Source organism: Falco rusticolus, chromosome Z (genome assembly GCF_015220075.1).
Source record: "Falco rusticolus isolate bFalRus1 chromosome Z, bFalRus1.pri, whole genome shotgun sequence".
NCBI lineage: Eukaryota > Metazoa > Chordata > Aves > Falconiformes > Falconidae > Falco > Falco rusticolus.
Window position 1 is genome coordinate 70227392 of NC_051210.1, and position 13866 is coordinate 70241257.

The 13866-nt window shown below is 44.0% G+C and overlaps 1 protein-coding gene across 8 annotated transcripts in view; it reads left to right on the forward strand.

Moving 5' to 3' along the window:
* The first annotated feature begins 3574 nt into the window (after positions 1-3574).
* Positions 3575-13866, forward strand: part of LIFR (LIF receptor subunit alpha) — a 54556-nt gene continuing 44264 nt past the window's right edge. Inside the window, exons 1-4 of one of the 8 annotated variants that reach the window (XM_037372747.1) lie at positions 4011-4120; positions 6395-6468; positions 12156-12261; positions 12974-13092. The gene's annotated coding sequence lies outside the window, so the exon portion shown is untranslated. Of the gene's footprint in view, positions 3694-4008; positions 4149-6394; positions 6469-12135; positions 12262-12973; positions 13093-13527; positions 13548-13866 lie in introns of those variants that run through there. The other 7 variants (XM_037372753.1, XM_037372750.1, XM_037372748.1 and 4 more) reach the window with 7 other exon arrangements.

A 13866-nucleotide genomic window follows, 5' to 3' on the forward strand; every position in this document is an offset into this window, starting at 1 on the left:
ATATTGCCAACATGTCACTGGGTTTACAGGCACAGGTCCCTAATGATTAAGAAAATTCTCTATATTTGAAAAATATTAATTACAGAGAGTTTATTTCTCTGGGGTCAGTGTACTCCTTTCCAATAATAGGTCTGTGCCAGTTGACAACACAGGGATGCTTCCACTGAGACCTCATAGGAAAGAGCTGCTGCTTTGCGAGCACACCAAAACACATGTATTATCCACAGTACTTGAGGTTATTCTTGGCATGAACAGAGGCTACTCCTGCTCTTATCACAGCCAGTGTGAGTTTTGCTATTTGCTTTCCTGAATATATTCAGTCAGACTCAAATTCGTTTTGTTGGTTGTATTCTATAACCTTTTTTTTCTTCTTTCCCTTTTTTTTTCTTTTTTTTTTTCTTTTTTTAATAAGAAAACTGAAATGAACAGTCCATAAAAAGAATCAGTGGCAGACCTTTGCTGGCAGTATTATATATTTATAACCTCTGGCGTTTGTAAATGCTGGTAGGAGTACTACCTCTCACACTTCTGGTTAAACTGTATGGTTTGTAAAATGTGCACACAACTTCTCAGCAAAGGAAGTTCTTTAATAGTCTTTATTGGCTGGAGGAAAGTGGGTGCCAAATACAACTGTGAAATGGGAAACAATGCACAAAGGAAAAGTTCCAGAACATCAACACATCCGTTCCTTTTCTCTGCCATAAATAACCAACACACCCTTAAATACAAGACTAAATGGCTCCAGGAAACTCTCATTAATGAAAATGTCCTAGCCGGTCTTCTCACTTTCATTTGGAATTTACATACCCCAAGAAGTTTTTTTTCTGACCTAGACAGCAGATATGTTGTTCTTTAAGTAATGCTAAGTACTGAGATAAACTAAGATAAACTAGAACTAGCCTTCCTCTCTCACGGATGTTAAAACGCATGGCCCTGCTACTGTTAAAATGTATGACAAAATTCTACTCTGAGTGCATACAGACACAGTGTGCATGCACAGCACCTGCCTTTCAGCTTTCTGGAAATTCGAGATAACGCAGGAAACAAAACAAATTCTGCATATAGGTACGACATGCAGATAAGTTTCATTATAAAATACAACAGCTATGGTATTTTACAAGGAAGGTCTCATGATAAGACAGGATGCACAAACAGCCTATTTTCTGCAGATCAGAAGTCGTAGGGTAATTAGACCAGTCATTTGTTTAGGGGACACATATTAAAATTAGAATATTTCACTTTATAAAAATGAGATAACTGACATCAAGCATCTGTAGCTTTATCACGCTGACACTTGTACCATACAGACTTGTCTTAAATAGCATCAGATCTAGAAAGTTTCTTAACTTACAACTGAGTCATTACAAATTGAGTCATTAATACAATATCAAAACCTTAAAATAACTTGGGGAACTACCCCTACCTTTGATTTCTCCTGGCAGCTTCTTCTAATTTCACAACCGCATTTTTTTGCCTAGAAATAAAACAAACCTGCTCACACATCTTTCCCCAGTTTCTGTATGGAATGTCTGTGAATTACAGGAAAGCTGCCTTTCTAATTAAAAACAGAAAATACTAAAAATTACTATCACTTGATTTCATCATATAGAAAATGAGTCAGATCTTCTTCAATTACTCATGGTACACATGGTACCATGTAAATAATACAGGGCTTCCTGACAAGTGAGGTGCTTGTGAGCCTTTACTAGAGGTGAAATAACATAAGCTGCAAAAAAAGAAAAGTGGTGCAATTTCCTTTAACATTTTCAGTGCCTTTGAACAAAAGTTCTTGTGTCACTTTTGTGGATGGAAACCTGCATCTGTGATGCTGTCATCTGTGGCACAGATGCAAACAGCATCCTTCTGAGCCTTGGATGCAGACCCTCTAGGAGGGCACCAGGCTCCAATCACTGGGGTCTGGAAATGGAGAAAGGCAGAGGGAGTCCTCCCTTTGATGGGTCACATACGTTGAAACAGCCATCTTCTCTCCCCAAGCCTTCTGGTGCTATGGATAATCCCAGTTTCATCGTGTTTTGCCTGCTTCTGGGCTAGAATGCGAACCGGGAACTAAATGCAAAAACAGTCTTAGGCAGCTGACATGCCTGAAGTGAAGTTCGGACTACAGAATTAGCTCTCTAGCAGACCTTCCCAGTAGAGAGAGATCTGGGACTGTGAAGAGCTGACTGATGTATGGGAAAGGTAACTGTTTAAACCTACTAGATAGAAGACCCCCAAGAGAACTCTGTTGAAGTTTGTCCATCCTTGGATTTATGAATGTTTCAATGTGCATCAGGAGAAGACAGCATCTTCTGCTTCGGATTCACAGCCCAGAGTTTCTGTCCAAATGCTGTTTTTTAAAAAACTCTCTTCTTTCCCAAGAACAGTATGTGTATAAGGAGACTCGGTCCCTCCTCTTGAGGAGGTGACACAGGTCAACAGATAGACCACTATCCCAGGACACAAGACCTGAAGTCAAGGACGCTTTTGAGCTAGAAGAGACCTGAGCTCATGTTCAAATGCATGACCTAAACACAAGGTTCATGCACCTCCTGCTAGCCTACTGAAGCTTCAAATCTCTTTGCCTGAGCAAAAACACTGGAGAGGGGAAGAAACAGTGGGAGACTTCTTCTCTACAGGATAGGCTTTATTCACTCAGCCTGAGCAGGGAATGTGCAGGATGGCAGGAGACTCCGGCTTTGGGGACCTGACATCATCTACTTAGCCAAGATGGGACACAAGTCTGGCCCAAGACCTCCATACAAATATTTGTCATTCTTTATCATCTAGGTTCTGAGAAAAACAATCTGCAGCAACTAGGAAAACCTCTTTAGGCAGAAAAATGTGAGGGAAACCAAGCAGTTACTTTTTCTGCCCGTTCTGCTGTGGTTTACTGGGGAACGAGAGAGGAGCCACAGGCTTGCCAGCTCTTCTGATTTTACAGGTCTCGTGGTATATATTTTTTTAATTGCCTGACCCTTGAGACTGTGGGGCTGTGAGGATTTCAAGTCTCATTTAAAAGAGAGGCTGGCACGTAGCTGTTGTGGCTTCAAAGAAATGCTGGAGGTCAAGTCCCAGACCTCAAAAACTAGAGGCAAATACAAAGATAAAATGAATCAAGAATCTCCCCTGGGTTTGGAGGGCCAGGCCCACTGCTTCGAACCCCGGAGGGCTGGCAGTGCTGGAGATATTAACGATGCTTTTCTAAGAAGGGTATCTGACCGTGCCACGGAGAGGGCCCGGAACGACCAGCCGAGCTGCGCGGCTTCACCCGCCTGGTGCGGACGGCCCGCCGGGGACGCCGAGGAGCCGCCGGCCGGGGCAGCCCAGCAGCGCAGCCGGCAGCGAGCCACGGGCGGGCGCAGGCCCGAAAGGCTCGGTAGCCTCGGCCCGTTACAACCAGGACCCCGGCGGCGCGGCCAGCCCGGGCCCTGCCGGGCGGCGGGAGGCAGCGGTGCCCCGGGGGCAGGGCCGGGGGTGGCGGCGGCGCCGGGCGGTGCGCGGCGCAGGCTCCTCCCGCAGGCAGCCCGCCAGCCCCTCTCCTCCATCCCTCCCTCCTCCCCGGCTCCATCCCTCCTTCCTGTCGGCGCTGCGCACAGCTGCCCGCCGGAGCTGGGCCGCCCGGACCGCGCCGCGGGCAGCCCCGCGCACCCCTCGCGGCATGAGGCTGCCGCCGGGCACGGCGAGGCGGCGGCGGTGTGAGTGCCGGGCCCCGGGCAGGGCGGCTTCTCCCGGCGGCGGCCCCGCGGCGGGGCTCCGCTCGCACCTGGGAGGGGGCGGCCCGAGGGGCGCGGCGGTAGATGCCCCCTCCATCCCTGCCTGCGCCCGCCCCGGGGAGGTGCCGGCGAGGAGGGGCGGGCGGGGGGCGGCAGCCCGGCCGGGACCCGGCGGGGCCGCGGGGAGTTTCCGCGCCCCCGCCCGCCTCCCTGCTCTCCGCTGGCGCGGGCGCTGCGGCTGGGGCTCGGCCGGGGCTGCGGGGCGGGCGGCGGCGGGGCGCGGGGCCGGTGCGGCGCGGACAGCCGCAGCAGCCCCGGGGCTGCGGGGGGAGACCGGCGGCTCCTGTGCAGCCGGCGGCTGGAATAGAAGCTGTGTTTTGTCGACAGCTCGTTCTGCTGGCCGGCAGGTTGGTTGGTGCAAGGACTGAGCAGCGGGTAAATAGTATTTACGCCTCCTGTCGTGCTTCTCATTTTTTTCTTAAAATGAGTAGCGCCCTTTCAGAAAAGGGGAGTTCGGGAGGGGGAACCCGGAGCCCCCTCTGCAGCCGGGGGGCATCCAGACGTGCTGCACGCCTGGGAGCGTGCTGGCTGTACAGGGACACCGGCGCAGTGGCTGCTTGCTGTATCTATTTTGAGTGATTGAATTTCTAATGTGTTTAGAGATTGTGTTTAAAAAAGATCTCTCTAAGCCTCCGAGGTAGTTCTGGAAGGAACGTCACTCCCTTGTTAAAATTCAACGTGTGTAAGTGAATCTGAACTGGGCATATTTTGCTGGCACGCTGCCTGTTGCTTCAGTAGGAATTGGTGATATACGCGTTTGTTTGGTTTTTAATTGTTATCATTAGTGGATCCTTGGGATTTTTGCTGTAAAAGGGACTAAAGCTCTGGATAGATACTGTAATCATCGGCTGCCGGGGAGAGCTGTGAGCTGTTGAGCAGGAATTGTCTCTGATTCTTTTCCACAGACTTTCACACATAAAACCTCCATTGCAAAAATAAGTCAAATATTCATATTGCATAATCAAGCTGGCCGTGTCCTGTCAAATTCCCTTCGGGGGAGCATGGGCACTGGGTATTTTCCTGCTGTGTTTGAAACCCAGCCTGTTACCTAAGTAAGGCAGTGTGACTTGCCTTTGACATCTCACCTGGAAGTCCGTTCTGCCGTTTTTCCTTACTGGAAAAGAATTCTTTAAATTCTTCTTAAAGGCTTAGTTGGACTCCACAGCATGAATCCAGACTGTTAATCAGACTTAGCAGGTTTAGTAGCTGTGGGGAAGATTAAAGTCCATGCCATGCCATGGTCCCTCTCAAATCAGCACGTGGCAATGCCAGCAGAGATGGTATGTTTTTTCATGTAGATCCATCAGTGCACATGTGCTTTATATACAAAGCTTTGCATGTCCTGGAAGGAAGACTGCATGAATGCCTTGATCTGCACAAAGTCTGTGCTTGTCCTTAACTTCTCAACCATTGTATGCTGTATGGTTTTGGTGATAAAGATAAGCTTTGATTTCTTTATTTTTTGGTGACAAAGGTAAGCATGCACATAGAAGTCTCCTGGGTTTGGTCCCAATATGAATCAAGATCAAACCAAATATTATGTTTGATGAGGGGAAGGATTAGGATGCAGAAGAGACAGAAGCAAATGCAGGGAGTGGATCTGTAGTACCGAGCTGTGCCTTATCTGTAGTTGGTTGGTATTGCTCGGTGTGGGTTGCTTGTCATTACCTGCATAGGGGTCTGCAGGTTACTTCTGAGAGGTCTGCTGAGTATACTAAGAAAAGACAGTCTAGTGTCAGTAGGTTGCAGGGCTAGGTATCTAAACTAGAAAGTGTTGCAGAAGTCCACAAATGGAAAGCTTAAAAATCACTAACTTGGAGCTGGTTTGGAGTATAGCTTTTAGGCAGCCAATAGATCACCTGATTTTGTTTGATTTTGCTTTCTGTTTACTTAGTCTTTGCATCCTTTCATCTTATCACTGCTTCACCTATTCAGACTTTTATCAGTGTTATTAAGTGATAACAGTTTCCATTGTGCACTCTCCAAACATACTGCTTTAGTAACTTTGAGCCACCAGTGGCAATCACTATCTATGAATTAGATTGTGCAAAATCCCTTTACAGGTGTGTTGAGGAAAGGAAGAGACTTAACCTTTAGGTGAGGGCATTCTCTCAGACTTGCTGAAGGCAAGTCAGAAATATGTGGGAACAGCCATATGCGTGGAGATGCTGTCCAAGAAAGAGAGAAACTTACTTTCACAGGTGGCAAAGCTGCTGCTGCTACTTTAGGAGGGAATTCATGCAGCTTTAATTTTCAGGTGCATGGTAGGTTATGAAGTATGGCTATAATGTCACATCTGTTTCAACATCGGTCAGCTCAGGGCTTTAGTGAACATTCCAAAAAAATCTGGATGTATTGATAGGCATAGGTAGTGCTGGAACAGAATCTGTAAATCTATTAGAAACAGCTCTCTTAGGGCATGGATATTAGGTTGTTTAATCCAACTGGCAGCAAGTTACTGGCACCAAGTTTTTTGCCTTGAGATGTGATGTGAGAAGATGTATTTAAAATCAGAATCTTAGGAAGAATTCCACTTGAAAGAGAAAATGGTACCTCACAAAGAAAGTGTCTGGCAGTCTTAAACAATCTGGATGTTTATAAATACTGACTCTATCTTGCAGAGTACGTTGCATCACAAAGCTGTTCCAGATGGATTGTGTTTTTCTGCAGATGACCCAATAGATGATGGGACCAGGTAAATTAAGTTCTTTCCCACTTAACACTGTGTGCCAGAGCTCAGAGGTATGCAGAGGATGCTAAATCCAGCAATTCCTGTTGTGATGGTACGTTTGTTGGATGAAATCAAAAATGATCTGATACAGTTTTAAATGATAGTTTATATTATCTTGTAATGAGCTTATTTGAGCTGTTGAAAGGCAGCTTTTAAATAATGGAAGAGAAAACAAGAAATCGGGAAACTTCTTGGAGTTAGTTTTGTTCCATTTTCAATAGTACATACTGACCTGGGACACAGTTGCAATGGAAACACTGGCATCTTAGGTTCAGACTGATGTTGAAATACAGAGATGATTCAGGTAAGGGGATGTTAATTAGCAGTAGAAGAAAAGGTCTGATGAAGGAGGTTTAAAGATACTCGCATAGGTAAAAGGACTCAAGCAAGATACTGGTGGCTCTTTGAGAGGGGATCCTCTTGCTCTGATTTAGATGTTGATTCTCATGCAGGGAAACATGGACAACAGGCATGTAAGTAGATTTTAGTCCTGTTACCATAACTAGCTAGAATTAGTTGAAATAATTCACGTTTTGGTGCAACTTTCCCCCTGATATTTAGTTATGACTCCTTTCTGACAGTTAGGCATAAAAGTTCTGTCTAAAACCAAGAATAGTAAGTTACTTCTACATAGTGCTTGAAAGGTGATTGTGCTGTATGCCCCAAAGCTGGTTGATGTATTTCATTCCATGAGCAGTTTAATATAAAAGATATAAATAATCCTTGGGAGCAGGACCTGGAGCCCATGGTCTCTCGCTTCTAGCGAGTGCCCTCTCACAAGGACATGAAGTCCTGCTCCAAGTCAGTGGTTACTTAAGCCGTGGAGAGAAATGCCACCTACAAAAGTCTGGAAAGGTCTCTATCCTGACTCATCTGTTACTTTTGAGTAGTCTCTGGGGTGGCTGGAGGTGTTTCCCATGTCCCAGCAAGTGCTGCGGTGGCAGCGCTGCCTTTGAAAAGGAGCACCACTGCTGCTTTTGTTTTGTGTGTCTAAATAAAAGCAATGGCTTCTGCTTTTTCTGAGGAACCTGATTCTGTGGTTCTGCACACATTTTATCAGCAGACACAGGCAGGGAATAATTGCCTCGTGAATCTTGAGTGTCTAAGCATCAGGCAGGTGTTGTGGCCCTGTCAGAGATGAGACTGTGCACCTGTGCATGCTGATGCATACAAAATTTATCATCACCTCTCTTTTTCCCTCCCCCACCCCCCCAATACTTAGCTGCAGTTAAATGGGATTTTGGAACATGTTTCTTTTAGTTTTAAGCATCAAAAGTACAGTTTTTATAAGTGCTTAAATGTCTTCAGGGTTCATTTTTCAGAATCTTGTGGATCTCTGGTTCCAGAGTCATTAGCACAGTGGTGGTGGGGGCCATATAAATTCCTGGATGGCCAGAGCTGTTTTCTTACCTGCCTTTGAGGGGGTGTAGGGGCAGCTAGGATACTGATCATGAGCGAACACAGAGGTTCCCGTGTTCTTTGCCTGCCTGCCTTACTGGCTATAAACTAGCAGATGGTAATTTGAATAATGGTATCTGGATGTTCAGATCTGACACTGAGAAGAATATTCAGGGACTGTTTTTCATATGCACCATCAGTTTTTTTGCCGATCATTGCTGTCCTCCCTCCACAGGAAAATTTGCAATCCCTAAATCTGCAGACTGTGTGAGCCCTCCTGCTGTGCATCTAGATGGTCCTTGTGCTTCCTGCAAGCACCAGAAACTCTCAGCAGGGGCTTTTGCCACTTTGCTGCTGTCTGCCTTTCCCTGCTGCCGCCTCTTGGAATCACTCCTAGTAGCAGGTTTCACTGCAAGCAGAAAGTGCTTAACCTAAAAATAATTTCTAACCCATTGGTATGACTGTTGGTCAGGGTGTAAGGTTTTGAAGGGCATATGTCTCCCTTCCTTTCACTGCACGGTCTGGAGCGGGCATTGGAGTGAGGTCAAAGACTGTTGCTACAACAGAAGCAGCTTTCCCTTATCCCACAGGCAGAGAACTGCTGAGTTGTCAGCTGTTGAGTCCAAATTATGCCTTTTACTTCAGGGAGCACAAGTTCTCAAAGCACATGTCATGGAAACAAGGACAGCACTGTAGCAATTCCCTGCTCCTTCTGCCTCGCTTCCTACCCTGCCAAAAACCAGACCCGCAGCACAGCCCACAGCAGAGGATGGGCAGCCTGTGTTGCGTGTTAGGGGAGCACTTGAGAGATGGATGTCTTCCCCCTCTCCTGGGCATACCTGTCAGGGAGCAGGGTCTCCTTTCTCACCTGTAAAACCAGCAATTCAGGGGCAGCTTTCTGCATAACCAAAAAGCCGGCCTCAGTGCCCTGAAATTTCCTCAGGTCTTAAGTAGATAAAGCAGCACTTTCTTGGGGATGCTTTTATGCTGCAGCATTTTCCTTGCCAGCCAAATGGTTTTACCGAGACAATAACATTGGTTAGGGAATTATTGCGGGTTTTTGATTGTTTTTGGATGCTGCTGTATTGATGAGCAACATTATACCAGTGTTCTCTGCCTGTATAGCTTACTGCATTTTGATCATCAGTCAAAAACACTGTATTTTGGAATATACATATATTCCTAAAATAGACATACATATTTGCGCTTGCTGTGTACCTATAGCTGCATTGGTAATAGCTTTGTAATATTGACTGAACTCTGATAGCTTTGTATCAAGGTAGCCTGGTAGTTTGTAGCACATAATCATGAAATTTAAATAAAGCAAAGTATTTGTATGATTTCTTTAGGTGATAAACACTGTCGGAAAAGTATGCTGGAATGCTTCTTATGCTTGCATAGTTTTTGTCATTATTGCACAAGTTGCTTAAAGGTATAATAAAACATTATTTTTGGTATAATAAAGGTATAATAAAACATAATAAAACAAACTTCTTACAAGTAAGAAGGGTGTTTGAAGGTGGTTTACACTGTCGAGCTGGTTCAGAAATGTCCGTGTTTTGCTTCTGCGCCTCAGCCATCCATCTAAACTAGTTCTGCTCCCTGAATAAATCAGTTACTTCCCTCCAAGAGGAAGTGCAAGCTTAGTTGAGTAGACAGCATGGTTAAATATTTATTCTGGATCTGTGGATGTAATCTATGGCAAGCTTGGCTAGCATGGTGAGCAGGACAAGCCAGCTCTATCCCAGATGGCTTTATGCCCTCAAATACCCACCATTTTGTGCCCTTGGGCTTGCCACACATTTCAGCCTAAAGCTTTACAAACTACTTTATTTCATTACTTTGAATGTAGAAGCACAGAAAGAGTTGGTTTGGAGTGAGGTGATGACCTGAACCCCCTGCTGCAAAGTGGTCTGGTCCACACTGGGACACGTTGGTCCCAAACATTATAAAGGCGAGTCTGTCTGCAGCGCGTAGGCAAGGAGTGAGGATACTTCCACATTGCAGTCCACCACAGTGGTTTGAGCATCTCTGATATTCATGCTTTCTGTAACTTAATAAGCTGCATTTCAAATTATTAGCAAGTTTGAGAGTTGCAGATCACGTCCCACATGTCTTAGAGAGCCCAGAGAAGAGGGAGATTTGGACAAGTGGTACATGAGACATGGCTCATCATGGGGCTGGCCTGGGCACGTAGTTGCCCTTTGGGGCTGTCTGGTGGTACCTGCCGTAGCCTGGCAGCCCTTCTTCTTTCCAAACAGGACTTCACGTGGTCACCCAGAAGTTCTTGCACCAAGATAGCAGTGCTGCACATCATGTGATGTAACCCTGTTTGTATGGCTGACTATGGATTTGCCCTTCTTGAACTGGGTGATCTAATGGCCTCTCTTAACTATAAAATCAGTGAGGACAGAGCTTCAAAATATCTTTCTCAAATAATTGGTCTTAATATTACTGCAGGGCAAAAATGCTGCTTAAATCAAACGAACTTCAGAAGAAAATTATAGTGGTCAGTATTATAGGTGGGGCTTCTGCAGACTCTGAAGCCCAAAGGTGAATGTATGTTATAAGTATTCCGACTACAGCTAATTTTCACAATATTTCATGTTTTGGATCAAGTTCAGCACTTGCGGCAAAAGAGATGTTTGACCTCTGAGGTTTTACAGCTACTCTGGAGCTAAAACCAAGGAGAGAAGCTTTTAATGTTCAATTCTAGGCACAGATAGAGGAGGAGGAGAGAGAAAAAAGAAAACAAAAATGTGATTTATTTATATTGTAGACTTCAGCGTTGTCTTGAGTTATGTGCAGCAAGCACTGGAATACTGTGTGTGAGGTGGACGTGAATGTCAAACTCTTACTTCTGCTAGCATAGAAACCTGCTGGTTCTAAGGATAATAATATCTGTTCCCTAGAGTCTACCTGTTCCTCTTCCTTTTCCCCTCCTTCCCCCTGCTCCACAGTCTTCCAAAGGTCATGGCTATGAGAAGTCTTTAGTGTACAGATCTCCAGGCACGTAACTCATAATTCATCTGCTAGAATAGCATTGTCACGATTCCCAATATAGAACAGCCTGCTCCTCCAAATCAAATGTGATCGGCCTGTTTCTTTTTCACAATGCTAGGAAATTTTTGGAAGAAGATATTTTTGACCAAATGTTGCCTTATGTTTCAAATGACAGGATCAGTCTGGATGTAAATCCAGCAAGCCGTCGTGTGACCCTTATTATCTTACCTCAAAATCTGTGGCTCGTCCCTTGAACATTGTCTTCTTTCACCATTAAAATGCTTACTAGCATGAAATCTATGCAAGATTTATGCTAATCTAGCCTGACATTGGTGTAGTGTGAACCGAAGACTTTAATATGGGAAGATTTGTATTGAGCCCATATTTAGAATATTTTTAGTTGTGTGTACAATTTTATTTTTTATTTCAGTCTGTTCATCCCATCCTTGAAGAGCTTTGCCAGCACTTAATTAGCATTACTTCTCACAATGTGCACTTTTTGGTGGAGGTCTACTACATGGCATTGACTTTCATATCTCATGTATTGTTGTTTGTGTTTAAATCCTTTCTCTGTGTAGGTAATTGAGAACTGTGATCAAGTAACCTCGTTGAACTAAATAGTTGCATTGTTTTAGGCTTTGCAGCAACAGACAATCTCTCAAACCCAAACTGCTCCAAGTTTGATCCTGTGTACAAATCGACTTTGTACTGGATTAAACCATTTCCGCTGCTAATGAATGGCTTGTTTTTCTCTTGTGCTGTTGGATTGAGTGCTTTTGTAAGGTAGCTTTATCTGTGTTAAGTTGCAAGGATTTTTTATTTTCAGTGACTTTTATGTATTTATTTGCTTGAGCTGTGACAGCTGATACCTTGAAAATGGAATGTTTTCTGTTTGCTTCCCCATGTTTCAATTAATGAGTGGTGCAGCTGGTGTTAGTATGTGGAGAATTTATCCTGGAAAATGTTAGATTCTTGCCTATTATCCTTTTGCCCTGCTGTATGAGTGCCTGCTAACCAGTAGGTAACTCTGGGTTGGAGTTTGGACAGTGATCCCTGCAGACAGAAACGGGAGCAAGCGCTCAGCATTACAACAGCTGCCCATAGAATTAGGTCACTAACAGGTTTTTGGCAAAACTGTTAATTTTCCTCTGTACGCCCTTAAAGACAGAAAGTATGTTTATAATTCCAGATGAGTGATCCTCTAGCGTAGCATTCTTCACAATGGATTATGTATGAATCTTTTACTTCAGGTACCTGATGTGACTGCCCAGTTCAGCATTCAGCTCTCCTGTATGGAAGACTAAGGACTGAGCCTGTCAAGGCTCCTGCAGCGGCGGTCCTGCCAATGGTGCAAATGTAACTTTATGCATACCTTTATTCATACGATAAAATTAGTCATATACTTACACGTTTGCAAATTCAGGAGCAATGTGTGTATGTATGTGGTTACTGAGGCTTATTATCTTACATAAATCAGCAGTTAGTCATGAGCAGCACTCCATGGCTTTGAAATGCTTTCTCATCAGAGGGTACAGGTGATCTCTTGGTAGCATTTAGCTGCTTGTTTCACGGGACTTGAGAATTAAGGTGTATGAGATGCTGCAGTCTAAACCCAGATATTTAAGGAACTGATCACTTTTTAAAGAATTTTACAAGTACTGGTAATAATTGCCTCCAGCTGATCTCATCTTTTGAAGTAATGTGCATTAATTTTTACATCTTTAATGATAGCAGATTTTTTAAATTATTTTAAATTTTCTTATTTGGAAAAAACCCCACTTGTCACTTGTATTCCTAATATGTGTATGTACCTCTGATCTTTTTAATCTCTTCTAGTGTAGCTCACAAAGACTTTCTGTATTTATTATTCTAAAGTCATATATTGATGTTCCTGAGGCATACGCATTGTCATCTAAATATGTTTAGCATTTATGATCTTGTATGGATCCAGTATATAGCTCTTTAATATGGAAAAATGCAGAAATGTGGAAAGTGGAGTACTCTCCAAAGATGTTTGAGGTGGTATTACATTTAAATGCTATGTGGCTTCTAATGATTTGCTTTGCAGTGAGATCGGCACAAGTTTTTGTAGAATAGCATTACACAAAAGGAAGAAAAAGTGAGGCATTGGTGTTTCATACCATGAAATTTACATTAGAGGTTTTTCTGGTCTCTGGATTTAGACAGGTAAGCTTAAAAGAATGATGCTTGGCCTTGTGAGTCATGCACGCACTGTGTATCTGGGTAGACCTGATTAAATGCATAAAGAACAGAAATTTTCCTAAGGAAGAAAATACTGGAATAGAAGCTAAAAATAAACTGAAGCAGAACGTGTCATTCGTATAACTACAGCAAAATGTTAGTTGTCCAATCAGCTCTCTCTTCTCTGCAGTTAGGTTTCCCTTTGCCCCTGTCTTCTCTCCCTGTGCCTGGGCACCTCAATGTGCAGCCACCAGAGAGACCATTGAGAATTGTCGCACGTCTCTTGTTCCCACAGTTGGCCTTGCTCAGCACTTTGGAAACAATGACTGCTTCATTGCTGATTTGTGAAACAAAAAAGTTAAACATATCAGCAACAATGCATGAAAAATGTGATGAACAACCTTCCAAAGGAATACAGGATTTATTGGTGACAGAAGCTAGTGAGTAAGAAGCCCTTCTTCTTTTGTACATCATCTGCCCGCTCAATACTGAAAGATGTAAACCATGAGATTTACTAATAATAGCAGGAAGGAAGAGCCCTGTTAAACAGAGATAGCAAAGTTGGAAGGAGTTGTGTGTGTAAAATCCAGCATTGTTTTTCCCTCTCAGTAGCCCCTTTTTATAGTCATCTTTGAGAAGAGAAAGAAAAAAAGAAATCTTTATGAGAAGAATCTGGCTTTTAAGGAAGTATTGAGGGGGAAGAGGCAGATGTAAGTTAGCAATGATGTAGTGATGGTCATGTGAAAATGATGTGAAGAT